The sequence below is a fragment of the Dama dama genome, chromosome 20, assembly GCF_033118175.1.
Source record: "Dama dama isolate Ldn47 chromosome 20, ASM3311817v1, whole genome shotgun sequence".
Lineage (NCBI taxonomy): Eukaryota > Metazoa > Chordata > Mammalia > Artiodactyla > Cervidae > Dama > Dama dama.
Genome location: NC_083700.1, coordinates 98,276,033 through 98,298,830, shown reverse-complemented (window position 1 = coordinate 98,298,830; position 22,798 = coordinate 98,276,033). Strand labels below are relative to the sequence as shown.

The 22,798-nt window shown below is 51.1% G+C and overlaps 1 long non-coding RNA gene across 1 annotated transcript; it reads right to left on the bottom strand.

Annotated features, from left to right (window-relative positions):
* Nucleotides 1-2,680: 2,680 nt before the first annotated feature.
* Nucleotides 2,681-8,921, bottom strand: LOC133041453 (uncharacterized). The gene is made up of 3 exons (XR_009689244.1): nucleotides 5,017-8,921; nucleotides 3,874-4,150; nucleotides 2,681-3,154 (listed from the first exon to the last, which is right to left on the bottom strand). It is a non-coding gene; the product is annotated as an uncharacterized LOC133041453 (long non-coding RNA).
* Between the last annotated feature and the right edge of the window lie 13,877 nt (nucleotides 8,922-22,798).

Below are 22,798 nucleotides of genomic sequence, written 5' to 3'. Positions count from 1 at the left end.
CGTCTGTACCACACTTAACACCTGGCCTGCTCTCCCTAGTTGTGTGTCCTTCCTGTCCAAAGCATCCTCCGACTTCCCTGCAAGACCCAGGGGAAAAGACCAACATGTCCCGGGCCTATTGGGTGGGTGACTGCCTCCTCCAGGTCTTGCTTTTCCTCTGATGTTGGATAGAAATTCCTAGGCTAGGAGGTGGAGCCAAGGCCAGGTCCAGAGCCAGGGACTGTGCTAGGGGAACTTCCTGGGAGAAAGATTTACCTGTACTCGAGAGCTGAGGTCTAGGGCCTAACTGGCTAAAGGAGGGAGTATCCTGGAGACCTGGCTGTCTGGGGCTGTGGAGGGAAGGCTCATTTGATGACATCTTCATTAGGATTTTCCTCTCGTCATACAGACTGTGCGCCACACTCACACACATATATAACTATTGGAAAAACGATTTTAATACCCATGGCACATTGTCCTTGTGTGATATAAAATCCAATGACATGTGGCATTTGGAAAAGGTCACTTCTCCCATCAGGATTCATTAGCCTGTTTCAGCCTCTACGCCTGCAGGACGGGTCCCAGCTGCCTGTCCCCTGTAGCAGGGCCAGCTGGACAGGTGGAGCCCACAGGGACCCTCCTGAGAGAGCAAAAGGACTCTGCAGGGTACTAGCCAGGGAATCCTCACTTTGGCCAAGCTCCTTGTCACACATGCCTGAGGAGTCAGGAGGGGTGGGATCCAAAGAAAATGAAGTCTCTAGCTGGGCAACCTTGGCTTGGGGTCTGGAGTGCATGGGAAGGGGAAAGACAGACCCATGGTCTCAGTATTTTCTTAAGAGTATCATCCTCTGTGCAGAGGGAAGGAGGGTTGAAGGGCTCTGGAGAGAGAGCTGAGACTACAGAGAGGGGGAAGGATGTGGGAGAAGAGAGGCTTGGGCGGGACTCAGTCCCACAGTAGGCGGGACTCAGAGCTTTCCTTAAGGACCTTGGATAGAACCTGGGGTTTCCTAATTTATTCATTCCTCTTTGCCCAAGTAGGGGCCCAGGCCTGTCTTCTTACTCCGCACTTGTGTCTTTCTGGTCTGGTCTCGGATTTCATCTCCAGGTGTGAAGCAGCTGTCCCACTAACCAGGTCCACAGGAACAGGCACTGTGTGTCCAAGACACTGGCACTGCTGGCGCCGGCATTGGTGTGGCCAAGGAAGAGCCAGCCAGCACCAGCGTCCATGCCTTCTCCACCTCCTGTGTGCGGGCTGTGCTGATGCCGGGTCTGCATGAAACACTCGGCACTCGCCTTGAGAGGTGATCCCCTCCCAGCTAAATGGGAGCGGCCTGATCGTGGGGCTCTTGGCTTGTTTGTTGGGAGGTACCAGTAGGTCACAGAGGAAGTCTAGTGTCAGAGTAGAAGAATGAGGACAGACAGAGGAAGAGAGATGACTCTGAAAACACTAAAATGGGGGGCCGGTGAGCTCGGATGAGAGGAACAGGAAAGAGATACTCCTGAGCAGAAGCCTGAGAAACCAGCATTCCAGCATAAGCCAAGAGCCCTGGACCCTGAACGTGGGGTTGACGCACTTACACACTCTTGCACACCTTCTCATGAATCTGTTCTTTTTTTAAAATATTTATTTATCTCCTTATTTGGCTGCACCAGTTCTTAGTTTTCATTGCAGTGCACAGGCTTCTGTCTAGCTGCAATACTCGGGCTCCAAAGCTTGGGAATTCTGTAGTTTGCAGCAAGCAGGCTTAGTTGCCCCGGCGTGTGGGATCTTAGTTCCCTGATCAAGGCTCAAACCTGTGTCCCCTACATTGGAAAGCAGGTTCTCAACTACTGGACCACTGGGGAAATCCCCTCATAAATCTATTCTTGCACTCCCGAGTTTAGAGGATGGAAAAAGGAGGGGCCTCCAGCAAGGAGACTAAGAAGGGGTGTTCAGTGAGGCAAGAAGAAATCAGGAGAGTGTGCTGTAAAGGAAGCCAAGGGATGTAAGTGATTAAGAAGGAGGGAGGATCTGCAGTGAAGTTGCTGCCAATAGAATCGATGAGGATTACTACTGAGACTTAAACGTTGGAACTGGCAAACCAGGCATCGTTGGCCATCCTGGCAAGAGCACTTTCAAGAGAGGCTGGAGGGAAGGAAGAGACAATGATGAATATTGACATCTCTTTTGAGGAGTTTTGCAACTAGGAGCAGATATATACATTCACAGGAAGGTTCATTTATTCCTTTGAAACATATTTATTGAGGCCCTGATCTCTGCACGTTTCTGTGTTAGGTACTATGCACCCAGAAGCAGCACAGCCCTTGACTTTGGTGGCCTCATAAAGTGATCAATGAATGAATGAGATGAAGCTTCCATTCTCCCACTGACGATTTTAGCTTCATCTCCCTAACTGTTCAGATAGAGATGCTAAACATCCCTGCCCTCTCTGCTTACCAAACTCAACATGTCCTAGATTTTCTAAACTGCCCCAATTCCAAATGTTTTGACCTATTGTCACACCAGGCGGTCACACTGGACTCTAATTTTTGATTTAGAAAATGTGGTCTTTATGGGGTTGTTGTGAGAATCGAAAGAATTAATCACATGAAAGTATCCATGACCTGCCAAGTGCTGCATCAGTACAAGGCATTATTCAAGCTAGCTTAGACTAGAGAGGCAGCTGAGTCACTCCCTTCTTTGTGCTTTCAGAGTAACGTATACACTCCCCTCCCCAAGCACTGATTTCCCTGGATTTTTTGTGTGTTTTAAGGTGTGTGCCTCGCATGCCAAATTGTGTCTGACACAGGGTAACTTCTCAGTGAAGATTTATTGGATTTCTGAATGAATGGATAAATGGTGAGAGACATAGACAAGTAAACAAATTATGACATAAGCGGAATAAAATGATAATTGCATAGTTAACACTGAACTGAAGACTAATGCTGATTTCTTCACATACGGTATCTTTCATCCTTTCCAGTTACAGTAGGAGGTGATGATGATGAAAGTCGCCCAGTCATGTCTGACTCTTTGCAACCCCATGGACTGTAGCCTGCCAGCCTCCTCTGTCCATGGAATTCTCCAGGCAAGAATACTGGAGTGGGTAATCATTCCTTTTCTCCAGGGGATCTTCCAGACCCAGGGATCCAACACAGGTCTCCTGCATTGCAGGCAGATTCTTTACCGACTGAGCTACAGGGAAGTCAATAAGAGGTAGAAGGTATTAATCGCTCTTATGATGAGGCTCAGAGAGGTTAAATGACTTGCCCAAGATGCAGAGGTCCTGAAGGCCTGGGAGCTCCAACTCAGTCCAGCCTGCCCCAAGCTTATAGAAAGTGTCCTTTGGCCCATGGACGGATGGTCCCTCCTTTGACCCACTCAATTTAGAGTCCAGACAGTTGGCCATGAACCCACCCACCACTGAAATCTTCCCTCCTTCACCAGGCCAGCCAGGCCAGGCTAGTCTAACCCTGAGCAGGCTCTAAGGCAGGGGCTGCCCAGAGCATTCCTCTTTTATGGCCCTTGTCAAATTCCAAAGCAAGTTGTAAATTCATTAACCTCGAAGGGATTAAGCTGTACAGCTTACTTAGCACCATAAACAAGATCATTGGGATGTTGATTTTCCTCTTTTATTGCTTCACTTGAGGAAACCCTAGTTGGCTCCAGCTCTGGAAATAGAAGTTGACTCCCCTGACAGGGGAAAGGATGCTGGGGACATCCTAGCTGGCTGGCCCTTAGTAGTTGCACATACTATCAGGACTGGGCCTTGGGGCTCAGGTGTCAGTCTCTCTGCTGGCTCGTCTGGGCACAGCCAGAAGTAGCCACTTCTAATCCAGCCCCCAGGCCTCTCTCTCTGGGGCTGGCACTAAGCCTCCTGGGGAAAAGCAGAGGAGAGAAGCTCAGACACCTACCTGCCCTCCAGGCCAACTGGCTCTAAGCAAAGATGGTTGTAAGGGGGCATTTCCCTTCTCCTGGCTTCCCAGCCGCTGGTGCTGTCTGTAGCTCAGTTCTTCCCTAGTAAGTTTGCCATTGTCTGTTTAACCCATCTGTCCCTCCAACAGATGAATAACCCTTATGGGCAGGAATTGTTCCCTCTTCTGGTGTTTGGGGTCCAATTTACTCATGTCCCCTCCAAGGCCTGGCTCCGACAATGATCCTTTCTCTGTAGACCCAGCTCTCTTCCAAACACTAAAAAGAAACACACGACAGTCATTATCTAGACCCTGTGCCACTCTTGCTCCTGCCTTCTGGTTCTGGAGTGGGTTGTCCACCCTGACACCCATCTATCCTATTTCCCTCCCTTTCACTGCTTAAGTCCCGGTAGCTTCACATCTGTCCCTGATGCTCCCTAACCCTGCTCTTGCCTAGGTCTAGTAGCTACTCAAACTATCAAGCCCAATAGATGTATTTTAGTCAATCATTTGTACTCTTCTATTCAACAAATACTTAATGGGTTCCTGGATGATGGTGAAACACTAGTAAGCAAAACAGAACAGAACAGAGACCCTGAGAAGTTACATTTAGCATAAGTATGGGCTGCCAGTCCACCTGGGTTCATACCTTGGCTCAGCCACTTACTAAGTTGTATGGTCCTGGGCAGGTTCTTTAAGCTCTCTGCACCTGGCTTTCTGATCTCTAAAATGGATCGATCATTGTGAGGATGAAGTAAATCATGGAGGCTCATAGCCACTGTTCTGTCTACAGTCATGATAAATAACTTGCCCAATAGCACACAGCTGGCAAGCAGTTGGGCCAGGCTTTGGACCCAAATCTACCTGATTCCAGAGCCTTCACTGTCAGTGGCATCATGCTCCCTCCGTATTTTTCCTGCCTTCTCCTCACCCCCACCACCCTGGGCCATCTGGATTTTGCACATGGTTGTTCATTTGCTAAGTGGTATCTGACTCTTTGCAACCCATGAACTGCAGCACACCAGACTTCCCTGTCCTTCACTATCTCCCTGAGTTTTCTCAGCCACATGTACGTTGAGTCAGGGATGCCATCAAACCATCTCATCCTCTGTTGGCCTCTTCTCTTCTTGCCCTCAATCTTACCAGCATCAGGGTCTTTTCCAATGAGTTGGCTCTTCACATCATGTGGCCAAAATACTGGAGCTTGCACATGGTGATTACCTGGAAAATCTTTGCTCAGTGTGTTCATTGAATCAATTTGCTCTGGGTTTAGGGAGGCTAGAGGATCAGAACAGTAGTTATTTAATAGATAGAAATGAAGGGGAGGAAAGGAAGCCATTTTGAAGAGAAGATAATTATTTCCACTTAGAGAGTATTTCATTTGAGGGGAAAGCAGAGCCTCCACAAAGATACCTCCTTTGGGCAGTTGACAATTCAGATGGAGTTTAGGATAGACATCTAATTGGAGGCACATCTGGGAGGGGAAGTTGAAGTCCTCAAGCGTGAGAAGATAGATTCTCCCAGAGCAAAGAGCACAGGAGTGAACTTCAAGTCGGAGGAACTGGGAAGGGGTGACAATGTACTGGAGTCACGTCTGCTGAAGAGGAGGGAGGGATAGGGAGAGGACAGAGCGGAGCCTTGAGGAAGAGACAAGGATGCTGTGAGAAGGAGCCCACGAGCCCCTTATTCCAAGAGGAAGATGAGAAGACAGAAAGAAATTAGAGAGGGAAAAAGATCATGGGAAGGCCTGGTCATTATTATTTTTTTTTTAGTTTTGGCTGCACTGGGTATTCCTTGCGGCATGTGGGCTCTTGGTTGAGGGCACAGGCTTTCCCTAGTTGCAATACGGTCTTCTCTTGTTGCGGAGCACAGACCCTAGATCGTGCAGGCTAAGCAGTTGCGCCGAGCAGGCTCTCTGGTTGTGGTGCACGGGCTCAGCTGGCCCATGGTGTGTAGGATCTTAGTTCCCCAACCAGGGATCAAACCTGCGTCCCCTGCATTGGAAGGCAGATTCTCAACCACTGGACCATTAGGGAAGTCCCTGGCTGGCTACTTTAAGAGAGAAATTACACAGGAGTTTGAAAAGAAGAGAAAGGACTAGCTAGGGACAATGCACAAGAGCCAGAGAAGTAGATGTGAGGGTGAAGTCCCTGCTGAAGACTGAGGGGATGGCTCTAGAGGACAAGAGGCGCTGGTTTGGGAGAAAAGGCAGAGACTCTGAGGCCTGATAGATGGAAGGAGCCAAGTAGAAGCAAATGGCATTTGACCTGAAGAGGAGTTGGGGGAGGGAGGATTTCTTGTACATGGACATCTCAGCAACAGAGTAAAAATGACAATAATGATAATAAAAACAGTTCATGGAATAGCCAAAGTAGAGAGGTACAAATTGAAATGCTCACCCCCTCCAATCTCTACCAACTACACCCTGTCAAATACCCTTTCTTGGATGCATGGTTGAAACTTGAACAATATGGGCAAATTCTCCCTCTGTTTCCCAATTACTTCTGGTTTTAAAAAGTTTATGTAGTGCGACATCCCATTCTCATATCTGGGTTAAGGCGTTCCTCTCCTGGTTTTTTATTCCCCCTTCTAATATCCTCTGGAATATTCACTCTTCCTCTGAACCAGCCTCCAACTCCTCTGATGGGGAAGAGGGAGAGGGAATGAGCTGGCCTCTCTGACCCCACCCCAGGCTGCTGCAGCCCAGCTCTTCCATGGAATCACTATTTCCCTAGCTAGGAGTTTGGGGCGTGAGGTTCTCTGTCCAACTTGTAGGTACTCTTGTAGGTACAAATGCTCAGATCACATAACCCGTCTGAGCCTTAATGTGCATCCTCTCCTATAAAATGAGTAATACCAGCTCCGACCTTACGGGATCAATGTTAAGGATTAGACAAATGCTTGTAAAGCATCTTATGTACAGCGCTTGCTCCACAAAGGGAACTCACATTACCGGATGCATGAGGCAGAGAGCTCTGGGACATGGGAGTGCACGCGTGTCTCTGTCAAAATGTGTGTGTGTGTACCTGTGTGTGCAAAGGAAAGTTATGTGTAGGATGGGAACGGGGCACCCTTGTGAGTCAGCTATTGTGTGTGTCATTGCCTACAGCTGACCCTAGGGCTGTAAATCCTGCCTCTATTCCTGCTAAAGTGAACACTTTATAGCCCAAGGTCAGGCCCATGAATCATAAGCGGGGGCTGGCAGGAAGCAATCAGACTGGGCTGGGTGGGGCCAGGCCAGGGCGGGGAGCTGGGCTGGAGGAGTGCCCAGTAATAGGACCACTTGGAGAGGAACCCTGGGCATAGCCAGCATTCCCAGACCTCAAAGAGTCTGGCTGATCTCAGCAGGGTTGCAGTTTCCCTGGAGCCTCCGCTGCCAGGGGGCCTTTCTCTATTGACAGCAACACTCACACACGTGGGTGTCCTCCCAAGATTGGCCTCTCCAGTATCCTGGGCCCCACACTTCAAGCTCACCTGAAGCTGGAAGATGCAAGGCCCGAGCCCAGGGCTCCCAGCCTGGTGGATGTGGAGCACCCGGGCCTTTGAGCCAGATGCTTTTATTTCTTCTTTTCCTTTCCAATCTGTCTTGGGGAAAGTGGCCCCAATAAGGCAGCCTTTTCACTCTGAAACCTTTTTATGACTCCAGCCATAATTAACTGGAGTAATAAAATTTTTCAAATCCAAATAGATATAATTAACATTTAATGCCCCTGGTTGGTGCTGGTGGCTGGGCCCATTAAGAGCGCGGTATTGATTGAGAAGGTGAGCCAGCTGGGTCTGCTGCTGGGCCAGGGGGCAGAGGTGGCTGAAGCCTAGGGCTGTCTATGGGCCGGGCCCCAGCCCAGGTGTGAAGAGGGTGGCAGGTGGCATTCTCCATCCCTGCCTTGGAGACCAGGGTGTGAAGAGTAGGGGGCTGGATGGAATCACCGCCACCACCCATCTCCCATGGCTGTCCTACCTTCAGACCCTGTGATCTCAGGCCTCCTTCACCACTATGCGCTTCTCTACCAGACCTCACACTGCCGTTCCTGTGCCTGAGGTTGCCTCCTCTCCCAGAATGCATCAGGCGAGGACAAAGCCGTGTCTTCTCCCGAAGAGTCCCCTGACATCAGGCATGCCTCTTCCCACTATTTCTCCTTTCTGACATCCTGCCGGACTGCCTGCTTCAAGTTAAGCAGGCAAAGAAGCCTTTCCTGACTCCACAACATGACTTCCATATCCCTACTTCCAACCAAACCACACATCCCCCAAAGCTGGAGAGTGGAACCGTTAGGGGAGCATTCATTCGAATTGCAGCCCTTCCATTTCTCTGCTGTGTGACCTTGGACAACTCATCAAGCTTCTCTGAGCCCCAATGTGCTTATCTGTGAAATACAGATAACAAGAATATCCACCTCCTAAAGGTGTAGGTATGTCAACCTTCATCTCACTTACATTTCCCAAGAGCCCCTGATGGCAGGATTACTGTCTCCTGTTTTCTTGTGACACAGGTTTAAGGAAGATTAAATTTGATGTATGTTAAAAACAACATCCACACTGGGAACTACAAAGAACAAGTTGATTCTACAATCAGACCCCTCACTCAGAGGGCTCCTGGTCTGGTGGGAGTACAGCGCAGGGAAAAGGGGTGTCCACAGTCAGTTGGTTTAAGTTAAGGCTGCAAGGATAGGGCGGGCAGGCTGCGGGCCCTGGTGCAAGTTGGGAGGCAGAACGCTGTAGGAAAAGTGGGTGAAGGTCATGGGCTCAAGGCAAAACCAGATATGAGAACAGAGTTGAATAAAGCATAATGGCGCTGATGTGTGTGGCTCTGTGACCATGAGGGTGCTGGCCCCCGCAGTAGGGCATGGTCCTCGGAAAATACATTTTCTCTGGGAAGCCCTGAGCTGGGAAGCAGGCACCTGGTGCCAGGACCCTTAGGCGGTGGATAACATCCCACTCTTCACATCAGGAGGGCCATCCCCCCCAGGCAATCACCCACACATGCCCTTGGTGGGGTGAGCAGCCCAGGGCCTGCTGGGCAAGGAGTCTAGGTAGGGACTGAGTCCCTCCCTCTGTCCGTCTTTGCTCCCCCCACCCCCCTGCTCTCATGCTTACCATCCTCTGCTCTCCATGAAGTTGTGTATCCCCCATCCTCCAGGGCCTGCCTCTCAAATGCCTCCTCCCAACCTTTAGTGGAGCACCTAGGAGCCCTGATTTTCCTCGGTGCTCACCCAACCCTATGGGGCCTTCCCCTGTGACCCAGAAGAATTACAGCTTTAGGCCAGGTCTTGCATTGAACTTGAACTCGAGTGAGTCTCTGCTTCCTCCACCAGGCCCCTCCGGAAGGCTTGCTCCCAGCAGACCCAGGGCCATACTCAGCACCAGCTCTGTTCTTGCAGCCCAGCCCCTTTTCCAGTACTGCTAACCCAGGAGGCTGTGGGGAGAGGATACTGCTAACACCAGAGGCAGGGAACAGGAAGGCTGGGACCAGCATCAGCCCCCCTCTCTGCTCAGTCACTCAAATGACGTCATTCACTGTGCCAGGCCTGGTGAGAAAATAGACCAGTGAGGTGTAACGGCAGTGTGACAAGGGAGGCCGGAGGCTGTGGGGACATGGAGTCCAAAGGTTTGGACAGCACTGCTTCTAGAAGAGCTCACCTTGAAGCTGAGCTCTGAAAAGAGGTTTACCAGGCAGAGGGAACAACATGTGTAAAACCCAAAGGGGAGAGGAAATGGCCCGGTTGAGAACAGAAAGAACCCTGTGTGGCCAGAGCGTCAGTGTGCCAGTGAGACGCGGCGCGGTGGGTGGCTGGCCGGACATGCAGTGGTCTCCACCAGAGCGCCCCTCAGGCCTGGCTGGGAACCGGGCCCTTCAGCTCCCCACTCCATGGCATGCTGGCAGTGGGGCTTCCTCTATCTTGCCTGACATCTTTGAGTCTTGGTTTCCCTGTCAGTGAAATGGGAGTAATAATCCCACTGAGCGCAAGGCTCAAGCCACTTCATGCTGGGCCAGGCCTGGCTCTCAGGATAGTGACAGACACAGCCAAGACATGGCCTTCCACAAAGGACTGTTCTTGTCACCAGCCTCTGTTCCCTGTCCAAACCTCGAGAGGGGTCAATAATAGGGAGGGGTCTATAAGTCCTCCTAGCTTTCACAAGGCAAGGCCATGTTACCCCTGCTTCACCCTTAGCCCCTGAAAGTAAAGTGAAAGTGAAGTCGCTCAGTCGTGTCCGACTCTTTGCGATCCCATGGACTGTAAGCTTCTTCGTCCATGGGATTTTCCAGGCAAGAGTACTGGAGTGGGTTGCCATTTCCTTCTCCAGGGGATCTTCCCAACTCAGGGATCGAGCCCAGGTCTGCCACATTGTAAGCAGACGCTTTTACTGTCTGAGCCACCAGGGAAGTCACCTTAGCCTCTAATGCCTAAGAATGAAGGCCCAGGGAAACTACCAATGACCTTTATCTCCCAGACCCCGACATTCCCTCCATTCTCCTTCTACTCCAGTCACACACACTGGCCCTGCTGGGCTGTCTCTCAGCCTCTGTCTTGGTCATGGCTCCACCCTTCCTTCTCTTGACATCCCACACTCCAGACCTCCAGCACCTCCTCCTCCAGGAAGCCCTCCCCTCCTCCACACCATGACCTCACTCTCCTCCTTAGCCGTTCTCACTTCAGCCTCTTCTGTGCCCAGCCTCAGAGCTATGGAGGCAGAGCTGCACTTCTCACCACAACACCCAGAGCACTGGCTCCCAAACATGTTTAAAATGAAAGGAAAGAAAGACAAAGGAAGGGACAGACCAGTGGACGGAAGAAAAGAGGGCAGAGGGCAGACTCTCCCTTGAGCATCCCAGCCTGAGCCAGGGTAGTGTCCAACCAGGTCCTCCCTCAGCCCCGCTCCACAATCAGAACCGAGAACTGTCACATGGAAGCCCTGGGCTGTGACATTTTGCAGGGCGTGCTGGTGGTGGCAGGGCTCAGAGGCCTGTGGCGTGGCTAGTGACAGGCTGTGCCTGCCCAGGCCTCCCAGCTGCCCTGCTGTCTCTGGCCCTTTTGGCACATAACCTCCAGCCCAACCCCCCATGCAGCTGCCTCCCTCATGACACTGGCCTGTGTTGTCCTGATGACCACTGACCACTATTCCTGGGGGAGAGCCAGGCCTGCACAGAAGGAGGGGCTCTAGAACCTCCCAAGGCTCCCAGGTGGTCAACCTTGTCCCCCGGCACTCCCACGCCCTCAGATGCTCCCAGGCAGGGCACGAAGACACGCTGAGACCCGCCAGTCTCCGGACTTCAGGCTCTGCCCACTCATTCACTTGTTAAAGCAACTTGGGGGGCCTGTGTTATCATCCTCAGTCTCTAGGAATGAGGAAATGAAGACTCAGATCAAGATACCAAAGTGTGCACATGTGGCCACTAGTGTCAGTTGGGTTTCAAGACTAGGTCTGCCTGATCCCAGAACTCACGTGCCACCTTCCAGCCTCCTTCCTCACACTCGCTGCCTACCTTCAGCCCAGCCCTAGCCCCAGGAGTCTCCCTACAACTGAACAACCAGGACAGAATGCAGAGCGCGCAGGTACAGGGGGATACCAATGTGAAAAGAGAAGAGGAGGCCACAAGTGTGAGGGCAGAGGAGGTGTTTCTGGTTGAGGCACTGGGTCCAGAGCTCCCGTGGTGAGTGTCCTCTGGCTGTCCCTCCGGGTCACGGAAGCCCAGTAGGAACCCACAGCACAGACTCAGAAACAGAGCCTACCCAGTCTCCTCCCCCTCTGCAGACCCCCACATCCATTCCCACAGCTCAAAAAAGGGAGGCGAGCCCCTTTCCCTATTCCTTCCCATGCATTAGCCCTAGCAGCAGGCAGGGGACCGTTGGACCTACCATCCTGCCTGGTCAGTTTTTGTTCCTGAGTGGTAAAGAATACACTGGCTGATGCAGAAGACGTAAGAGACGCAGGTTCAATCCCTGGATTGGGAAGATCCTCTGGAGAAAGGCATCGCAACGCACTCCAGTGTTCTTGTCTGGAGAATCCCATGGACAGAGGAGCCTGGCGGGCTACTGTCCATGGGGTCGCAAAGAGTCAGACAGGACTGAAGCGCACACACATGGATGACTTTGGCCAGATGTTTTTAGTGTAGTCAACAGAACACAGCACTGGACTATAGGAACCAAAAGTTTCACTTTTAAGCTTACTAGCAACAGACAAATACTTTTACCTTTCCCTGTCTCAAGGACTCCGCACTTTCGCTGCCAGGAGTCCAGGTGGATCCCTGGTTGGGAAACTAAGAACACATTAGCCTGGCAGCACAAGTTAAATGAAAAAAAAAAAAAAAAAATTGCATTCCTACTTTAAAAATCACAACATGTCAGACTTGAAAGGGGTAAATTCTTTGATCCAAGTCAGATAACTATCACCCCTTCAAGAACCCGCTCTGGAGTACCCAGGAGGGCCAAAGAGTAGATGGGGCTGGGGGAGAGGAAAATTCCTTAGAGAAACCTTGATTTAGAAGAAAAGCCCTAGAGGGTGCTTTGTCTGCCTACCCCACCACTCACCACTCTTTTCACTTCACCCCATACACTCACACTCACACACACACACACATCCTCCGTGTTCACCTGCAGTCAGGGCTGGGCTAGTGCAAGTAATTCTTCCCTACCTACCCTACATCCAGGAGATGGAGTCCTTAGAACAGAAGACATGGGGTAACAGCAAGGGGCCTTCCAGGAAGAGTGAGGGAGGCCTGTTCTCAAATGGACTGCTGAATTGCTTTTCCTCTCTGCCTAGGGCAAATGCGTGAGCATTGCTGAGGCCTGAACCAGCTCGATGGAGGTGTATGTCCCCAGACCCTAATGCCCCGCTGACCTGGCTCAGGCCAGTATCCAGAGGAAAGTACAGCAGAGGACCTGGAGGTCATCAGAGAGGCCAAGAGAACATTCAGTCTTGGGGCAAGACTGAAGCAAGGGATAGCATAAGTGCTGGACTTAAGGGGGGCGCTCAAGAACTGGGCTGAGGTTGACAGTGAGATTTAGCTCTGAAGGTGGGAACTGGGGTGATGTGGGGGAATTAGGATTGATTCCAATTTAGACTGAAGTTTAGGATTTGAGCTCAGTTGACTCAGAGGATTGGGCTTAAGTTTTGTTTCAGAGTTTTCCTAGAAACCTACTTCATGCCATCCAGCTGAACCCATCATCGAAAAAAGCAGGGGGAATCCTAATAGTCACTTTTGGCCTCTGGTCTGGGAGCTTTGGCCACCTGATGCAAAGATCCTGATGCTGGGAAAAATTGAAGGCGGGAGGAGTAAGAGTTGACAGAGGATGAGATGGTTGGATGGCATCACCAACTCGATGGACATGAGTTTGAGCAAACTGCAGGAGATGGTGGAGGACAGGGAAGCCTGGCATGCTGCAGTCCATGGGGTCACAAAGAGTTGGACATGACTTAGCAACTGAACAACTGGGAGCTTTACTGAGGAAATAGGAATGAGGGTGAGCATTGGCTTTGGAAAGGAGCAGAGTCAGTATCCCCTAGACTAGGGAGCCAGTGAGATTAGGATCTTCGTCCTTAAAGGGCGGTCCACAGATGAGCAGCATCAGCTTCACCACCTCTGTAGAAATGCAAAATCCTGAGACAGGCTCCAGAGATATGGAATGAGAATTTACATTTTAACATGAACTCCCAAGTGTCCCACAGACACCTTCCAGTTTGAGAAGCAGTGGGGAAGCTTTCCTAGCAGGAAGGCCTGAGGTAGGGGTGGGAAAATTCAAAGGACCCCCGGCCCCTAGGCCTGTTCCAGAGCCCCCTGCCTGACACCCCCTCCCAGTGCTGGAGCCACAGCGACACCTACTGGCCATGGGCATCTAGGCCACCCCCTCCAGGACATCTGGGCCCTATGGTCCTGCCCTGCCTGGCCTCCACCCTGAAGTTCTAGGGGTCTCGCTTCCCCAGCAAGGCTGGAGCAGGTGTAGGATGAGCCAGGGCCTCAGGGTGGAGCAGGGCCCTGTGTAGGCTGGGGCTCTGAGGCCTGCAGGTGAAGAAGGCAGTACAGGTGCATAGGTGTCCTCAGGCACACAGATCTCAGATCACATCACAGCCTTGGCATTCTCCCCACACTCAATAACACAGAACACATTTGTCTGCTCTCTTCTCTTAGGTCCTCAACCAAAAGGAACAGGGTCCCACCCCAGTCAGCATCTTCTGATGCCCCAGTGGGACTTGAACCTATGTCTAAAGGACCCTTCCTAGAAGCAGGCTGTTAGGAGCTACAATTGAACAGCAACTCAGAAAAGGGGCATTGCTGGAATATTTCTGGTCCAGGGTTGTGGGTCCTGGAGGAGACTCCCACAACAGAATTCTAGGTCAAAGTGGGAGACGAACGCCAAAGCGCAGAGGAGTAAGAGGATAGGGAAGGAAGCCAACCCACCTCCAGGACAGGGCTCAGCTAACTTGCCCCAGGGGACCAGGCTGGTTCAGAGGGCCCCCTCTGGGGGCCAGAGCCACCAGGGTCAAGACAGGGGCCTCCTTCTGGGCAGCAGTCATCCCCCACCCATTATTCCCAGGCCTCAGTCATTGTTGGACCACCCCCCTCCAGTTTGCTCTCAGCCCTGAGAAGGGGTTTGCCTGAGAACTAAATGATTGTGATTACCCACCAGTGTCTGCATTAGTGGTGATTAGTTAAAACATCAGAGTCTAAACAGTCAATTGGTTCTAATAATTAATACTATGGCTCAGCTGTGATTGAGAGAGGGCAGCGGGGAGAGAGAGAGAGAGAGACGGAAAGAGAAAGAGAGGGAGACAGGGTTGGCAGAAGAGCCCCGGCTCTTTAACCACCATTTCCTGATCCCCCCACCAGGTATAGTGCCAGGGCACACCTGGCTCCTAATTCTGTGTGCTCACAAGATTTTTTAATAAATTACATCACTGAGTATCATAAACACTCTATTAGTCTCCATTTTACAGGTAAGAAAAAGGAGGCACAGAAAGGTAAAAGCCAGTAGATGCTCAGTAACAACTTGGTGAATGAACAGATAAATAAATGCATGAATTGCCCAAAACTGAAATCCAAACCCAATTGAGCCTGACTCCAAAAAGTTTGAGGGGAAGGTGTATAGAGGGGAGAATTTGCGGGGACAAAAGAAAAAAGAAAACATACAACCACTCTTCTCTCTCCCACCATCTCTCTCCTTAGAAACACATTCCCTCTCACACACACATTCCTCTCTATCTCATGACAGAGATACACCCCTCTGTCTCTCTCCCTCTCTCATAGAAACTGCCATCATTCACCCCTCTCCCCACACCTCCCTCTCTCCATGTGCCCCTGTGTCCCATGCACACTGGCCCCGTCATAAGCACTCAAAGAGCGCTTGGGAACTGAAACAAACATGTGTGCTGTGCTTAGTCTGTCAGTCAAGTCCAGCTCTTTGTGACCCCATGGACTGTAGCCCGAGAGGCTCCTCTGTCCACTGGGGATTCTCCAGGCAAGAATACTGGAGTGGGTTGCCATGGCCTCCTCCAGGGGATCTTCCCAACCCAGGGATCAAACCCAGGCCTCCCACATTGCAGGTGGATTCTTTACCAGCTGAGCCACCAGAGAAGCCCATATAATAAACATACCCACCCCTTTCTCTCTCCCTCACACATCCACCCACCTTCTGTCCTCATGCAAGAGTCAGGCCCAGAGGTTTCCAGCTGGGCTGTCTCTGACAAAGCTTGCTTTGAACCGTCCCCAGATCTAGAAGGACCACAGGGGCTGCCCTGCCTGGCTGGGGCGGGGGCGCTAGCCCAGTCTCCTTAGTTATCCTGGAGCGGGCTCAGCCCCTCCCCACCCCCTCCCCAGGTCACGCACAGCGGCAGAGCGGCCAGCGAGCAGGATGGCTGTGTGTGCATTGCTATTAATCACCCCTCCTGGTCCGCTAACGAGGCTAATGCGGTAAGTGACAATAGCCCATCTTGGTTCCTGATTTAGGGGCTCAGGACGGAAGCTGGGCTCCTGGGAGTGAAGACGTGAATTCTCCACGACACTAAACCTTCAAATAAATCTCCTCCAGTCAGAGAAGCCCAGGGCACTAAATCCCACGCGCCGGTAATTGAAACCCTTAGAGCTTTCTTGGGTAGGGAAATTGCTGAGAGAGAGAGAGCAGCAGGGTTCCGGGTCGGGTGGTGGGCCAGCACAGGGGCTGCAGAGGGCTCTGTGATGGGGAAGCACCAGGTATCTGCCTGTCCCAGTGGGGGTGTCTGTCTGTCGGTGTTTCTAGACGCAGGATTTCACTGTCTGACTGGTTTGTGTAGCTACTGCCTACCCTCTTCCCACTAAGTCTACGAACACTTGGTATTTTTCTGGGACAGCAGTTATGGAGCTTCTGTCTTTTGAGAGTCTCTGCCTTTTGAAACCCTGCAGCCTCTGCGTCTTGTTGACCATGAGGCCAGGCTTCATTTAAGCAGAAAGAATCTTCAACATTACCTTGATTGCCTTCCTTCCTCTCTTTCTTCCTCTCTCACCCCCACCCACCCCATCTTTTCCTCCCCTTCCGGACATTCCCTTGCTGTCCCTTCAAGTCCTCCTGCATTAACTTGGTCATTGAATCATTCAACAGTCATTACCACTCTGTACCAGAGCCTGTTCAGGGTTCTGAGTGTACCAGGATGTCAGATAACTTCCCTGCCCTCAAAAAGCTCAAGGTCTACCAGGGGAGACAGATGAATAAACAGACAATTGCAATATTATCTGATGTGTGCCATAATAGAGGTGTTGAGTTCAGTTCAGTCCGACTCTTTGCAACCCCATGAACCGCAGCACGCCAGACCTCCCTGTCCATCACCAACTCCCGGAGTTTACCCAAACTCATGTCCATTGAGTCGGTGATGCCATCCAACCATCTCATCCTCTGTTGTCCCCTTTTCCTCCTGCCCCCAATCTTTCCCAGCATCAGGGTCTTTTCAAATGAGTCAGCTCTTCACATGAGGTGGCCAAAGTATTGGAGTTTCCGCTTCAACATCAGTCCTTCCAATGAACACCCAGGACTAATCTCCTTTAGGATGGACTAGTTGGATCTCCTTGCAGTCCAAGGGACTCTCAAGAGTCTTCTCCAACACCACAGTTCAAAAGCATCAATTCCTCAGCGCTCAGCTTTCTTTATAGTCCAACTCTCAATAGAGGCATAGACATATAAGAAATATAGCATAAAGAAGAGGAGTTCCCTATCAGGGAAAGCTTCCGAAAGGACGTATTGTCTGAGTGTGATCTTAATAGGAGTTACAAGTTGCCCATGGGGAGATGGATGTTGTGGGCATTATTGGCAGTGAGAATAATAAGTGGAGAGCTAGGTCTTGCCCAGCCATAGCACACAGCATTGCTGGAGGGGATATTAGACTGGGGAGAAACTGTCTGATAAGGAGTTCAGGATTTATGCTGTGGGCTTTGGGAGCCACGGAAGGATCTTAAGTAGTTGAATGATAGGGTCTGATTTGTGTTTTAGGAATATCCTTCTAGCTGTAGAGATAGAAATGGATTAGAGGGGAGAGAGATGCATTAGGAAATATAAGAGTAGACTGCAGATGATGATGTCTGAACGAGGGCAATGGAGAAAAGAAGATGGTTTGAGGGTACTTAGGAGGTGAAAACAGCTACGATGTTGATTTATTGCATGTAGGAGCCTGAGTCAAGGGTAAGGGTCTAGACTGCCGATTGAGGGAGTTCTGTGGGTGGTGGTGCCATACCCTGAAATTGAAAAAGCAGGAGGAGAGCAGGTCTAGAGGAAGATCAGTTTTGTTTCAGGCACGTGGAGGCTGAAGAGCCTGTGGGACATCCAAGTAGAGAACCCGGTACACAGTGATGTATACAGGTCAGGACTGGAGGTACGAATGGAGGAAAGGAAACTAGAGAGAGATCATGCAGAGAGTGCAGGGAGAGAAGTAGATGATGGTGAGGATGATAGCTAACATCAGGGGAAGGAGAGTGGTGGAGAGCACGGGCTCCACTATGGCACTGCCTGAGTGGAAAGTCCAGCACCACCACTTATCAGGTACCCATGGCAAGTTACAGAACTTTTTACACCTCTGTGTCCTCATTTATAAAACGAAGGGAAGGGAGGAATACTACAGTGCTTGGCATAGAGTAAGCATTTGATCAGTGTTATCACTTCCCTCCCTCCTCATCCATTCAACTCCTGTTTATTCATCACATCTCAGCTTGTGTCATTTCCTCATAGAAACCTTTCTGGATTCCTCTGAGCAGGAAAAATCTCCATTTTATAGGCTCACATGACCCTGTTCACCTCTCTTTGACACAACTTCCATCTTATAGTACTTGTATAATTAGTTTATTGCATGCTTCCTGCTTGCAAGCTCCATAAAGACACAGATTTCATGGTTTCCTTAGACCTTGGTGTAATGCCTAACACATGGAAGACAATACATGTTTATCAAATTAATGAATGGATATAGCTGCAGTTCCATCATACTTGGCAAATGATGACCATCGAGGATCTATCTGACTGAGAACAGATTGATTGAGAGTAGGGTGGTAGGGGTGAAAAACCAGACTGCCATGAGCTTAGAAGTGTTTGGGAGAGAAAGAAGTGTTGGAGCATCTTAGGTGAAAAGGAAAGTGGAAAGAAAGGGCTTTAGCTACAAGGGACCATATGGAAGAGATGGGAGGATGCTGTTGATATTGTTGTAACGGGGGAGACAGGGTGTATGTGTTGATGGAGGGAACATGAGAAGGGAAGGGGGAGGATGCAGGAGAGAAGGGAGAACAGGACAGCTTCCCCAGGGGATGGGAGGAATGGGATTCTAAGTCCGGGAGAAGAGATTAAGCAAAAACAGGAGAGTGAATACCTCTTCCGCTGAAACTGAAAGGAAATAAGGAAGTGCATTTTGGATATGGAAGTTGATAGAATTCATGCCTAAGGACTTCAAATTTCTGAGTGAAATAGGCAGTACGACCACCTAGTAAGACAGAGGGACAGAAGGTGGGGAGGGGGACTCAAAATAATAAAATATTATTGGATTGTCTCTGTGGAAAAGGAGAGACAGAGCTGACCAAGGGCATGGAAAAGGATTGCTTAGCAGTGCTGAGATTGGAAACTGTGAATTTTTATTGGCACATCTCTGCGTGGTTTTGTGATTCTCCCCAGCTGCGTTTAGCCGCCTGCATGTCTGAGACAGAGAGGAGAAAAGCTGGGTTGTGGAGAAGGCAGGGGAAACAAGGAGGCTGAGTATGTTGGCAAGAGGGTGTTGAAGTGACGCACCCTGGGGTCCAGGCTAGAAGCCATGAGTAAGTGGTCTAGGGAGATGGGAGGAGGAGAGAGAGAGAATCAAGTGTGATGGGCGGGTCCAAGGCCATGAGAGGGCTGGGAGCGAGGGAGTTCTTTCACAGAATAATTTTGGTTATTGGCAAGTTCCTCCAGGAGGATGTGGAATATTGGAATACAGGAAAAAACAACAGGAGCTGACAAGATCAGGGCAGGTGTCACCTGGGTGACAGGTGAGTGTCAAAGTCCTAGGCAGATATGGAGAAGGCAGATAACAGCAATGAGGGATGCAGGGTGGTACTTGCCCTCGGGTCCACTGGGTGGAGACGCAGTGGCCTGAAAGCAGCAGTGGGAACTAGGGGAGATACTGACCCCACCTCCTGGCCGGAGGAACCTGGAGTTGGAGAGGACTACAGGGAAGTGATGTCACCAGGGAATATAAGTGATGTTTCCAGGTTTCCAGGAAAGTGGAGAGAGGAAGTAAAGGGAACATCTAGGGAGCAAGGATGCAGAGGAGTTTCTTGCCAAGGTCCTCGGTCCCAGAGGGCATGGTAGGAACATGGTCAGGAGCCCTCTCTGTCCCCTCCCTTCCCAGCATCTGTCCTAAGACCCTCTGCATCCCTCCCCCATCTCCCTGACTTGACATCGCTCCTCCGGCACCATCTACTCCACAGTCCACGTCCTACCCATCTGTTCTCCATCATCTCCATCCCATCCTCACACCCCTCCCTCCTCTTCCCACACCTCCTCCCCAGTTCTCTCCTCCCCAGACCCTGCTCCTGCCCTGCCCCACCCCAGCCGGCCTGAGTGAGCAGGAACCCCTGCACCTTCATTTCTCAGGTCACTGCTTGGCTAATGGGCTATTAATTTGCTCAATCGTCCCCTGTGAGGCAAACTCAATTTCTGCCAGCCAGTCGTCCCTCCCTGTCGACAGTGTGATTGATTGGAGGAACAGCTGTCACCGCCCGGCTGCCCGCTCCCTGCCTCCTTCCGCGCAAGTCCGCGCCACCCCTCCTCCTCGGGCCGCCGCCCCGCGCCCACAGAGGCAGCGCACCCCTGCCACCTGCCCAAGGATCTGTCGCCAGCAATGAAAAATGACAGAAATATTTAAGGACAAATAAGGTTTCCCAACGCAATTGAAAATGATTACAGGCAGCTACAGATGGGGCCAATCTGATGCGCAGCAGCAAATCAAATCGAATTTCCTTATCGGCGTATTATTTTAGGCGTTATCTGGCACGTTGATGCAGTTATCAATTCAATTTCAGCCGCCGGTCCGCTGTTTACTGTCTCGCCTTTGCTGGGAAAAGGTAAACATGCTCAGCCCAGCAAATTAATTTCTGGCCGAAGACAGAGGCTGCAAAGGACTGCTCCGCAGGCCCCGCGGCCCCCACAATGGCCCTGGGCTGCAGTGGGCCAGGCTGACTGGGCTCGGGGCAGGCCAGAGCTTGCCCAGGGAGCAGAAGCCCCGCTGCTGCTTGCCCCCGCCCGGCCCCAACCCCAAGCAGGATTCAGGGCTCCTAGGAGGCTGAGGTGACCGCTGTTGGCTCTGCGGCTGCTGCCAGGGAGAGGTGAAGGTCTCCCATTAATTTACAGCTAAAAATGACAAATTCATCTTGGACGACAATTAAATGAAGTCAGTAATTGATGCTAATTGATCTCCAGATGCGAGGGCTCCCCTCAGCCTTAGCAGCACGTGGCTGTCTTGCTCACTCTGCCCACCCCAGCCCTTCTCCTCTACTTCTCTTCCTCTCTTGGTCCTTGCACACCTCCACCCTGCCCCCACCAGGGCTCTGGGTCTCTGCACCCTGCAGGTCTGTAGGAGACAGCTGGCTGGGGCTGGGCTAGCAGGCAGTGCCCGAGGCCAAGCAGCTGGCCTGCTGCCCGTCCCACCCTGCAGGCACTTGTAATCAGTGCCCCAAGTTCCCCCCCGTGAGCTGAGAAAGCAGGTAACACTGGCCTCCTTGGCGGTTCAGGATTTACTGCCCACAGCTGCGGAGGTTCCCACTTCATTTTTATAAGCCCATAGTCAGAGCCAGCAGGGGGTAAAGCACACTTGGATTTACTTTGCTTTGCACAGTCCAGTCCTAACATTTTGGCTCCATGGCAAGGAAGATGCTGGAGGGGAGTAGTGTGTGGACATGCCAGGGAGTATCCAGGTGGACTCAGGCTACACTTGCACATATGCCTGTGCTCACATGCATTTATCTATATGGCAACAAATACCCATACTTGTCTGAGCACCTGGGTGTGCCAGCGCTCACGCGTGCATGTGTGTGTCCAGACATTTGAAAGGATATTTGTGCATGTCCATATGGATGTTTTCCTGAACTGGGCCCTTTTCTGCAGTTTATAATAAAGCCTAATCCCAGGGAACTCTGGGAGGCCCACCTGCCCCACCCACCACAGGCCTGGCCCAGCACAGGGCACTGTCTGGAAGTGATTAGCTAAGGGAGGAGGGGAAGTTAGCTAAGAGGAGAGGCTGCAGTTGTGTCTAGGGCAGCCAAGTTCAGTGGTATGAAATAGCTGTGACCCCTGAAGCCCCGACAGCCTCTAAAAAGGCTGGCTGGTGCACCTGGCTGGAGCAAAGGCTCATGAGGTCAAGGGTTTAGGGTCCATGCCCAAGACTTAGTGAGCTTGACAGTGCCTTGGCCCAGAGTCCTTGGCTCCAGCTACAGCCCAAGTGTGAGCCTCAACTATCCACAGACTGACCTCCACCTGGATATCTTGCAGATATTGGCTACTGGCCCCCCAAGAGCCATGCCTCCTCCATTGCTATAGACAGTAAATAGTATCCATCACAATAGGGGTCAGGGCATCAGCGAGGCTCCAGTTTCACAAGAACCTGTGGAGCTAGCAGGAGGCCATATGGAATGGGCAATACCAATGTGGGTTTCTGCCAGCAGAGTAGAGGGAAGAGAAGATGGCAAACGCATGTGGGCATGAACATATCAACCCTGTGGATCCTGAGTTTATATGTCACCTGTATGCAACCTGGTGCTGTGAGGGAGTCTTCCCTATGGCAGGAAGAGGAGCAAGTGAAGATCATATACAGTAGATAGATGATCAGACCAGGGGCAAGGTAGAGGCAAGGAACGAGATAAAACCTCCACAACATCTCCCAGCTAACATCCACGTCTTCTGGGGGTTTAGCAAGGTCAACAATCATTTATTCATTCATTCAAGGAATATGTATTTGTTTCTACTTACACTACTAATATCCTCTTACTTTGGGTCATGCCCCCTGCAAGATACTGAAAGTTCAAAGTGTCACTCAGTTGTGTCCGACTCTTTGCAACCCCATGGACTGTAGTCCTCCAGGTTCCACTGTCCATGGGATTCTCCAGGCAAGAATACTGAAGTGGGTTGCCATTCCCTTTTCCAGGGGATCTTCTGGGACTATAGCAATAAACAAGTTATTCCCTGCCCACAAGAAATTTACAGTCTAAAGAGAGTGACAGACACATGGTAAGCAACTGTAACACGGTGTGACCAGAGGTAGCACAGGAAACTATGGGAACACAGAGGAGGCACCTGGTGCAGTCTGGAGGAGTCAGGAAAGAAAGAATTCAGAGTCTTAAAGGATGAGCAAGAGTTAGCCAGTCCATGCAAACAGTCCCTGCCATACCCTTTTTGGTTGCATGGCAAGCCCAAAGCAGAGACAAATAGGGCTCTTTGCTTCCAAGTGATTCTGGAAC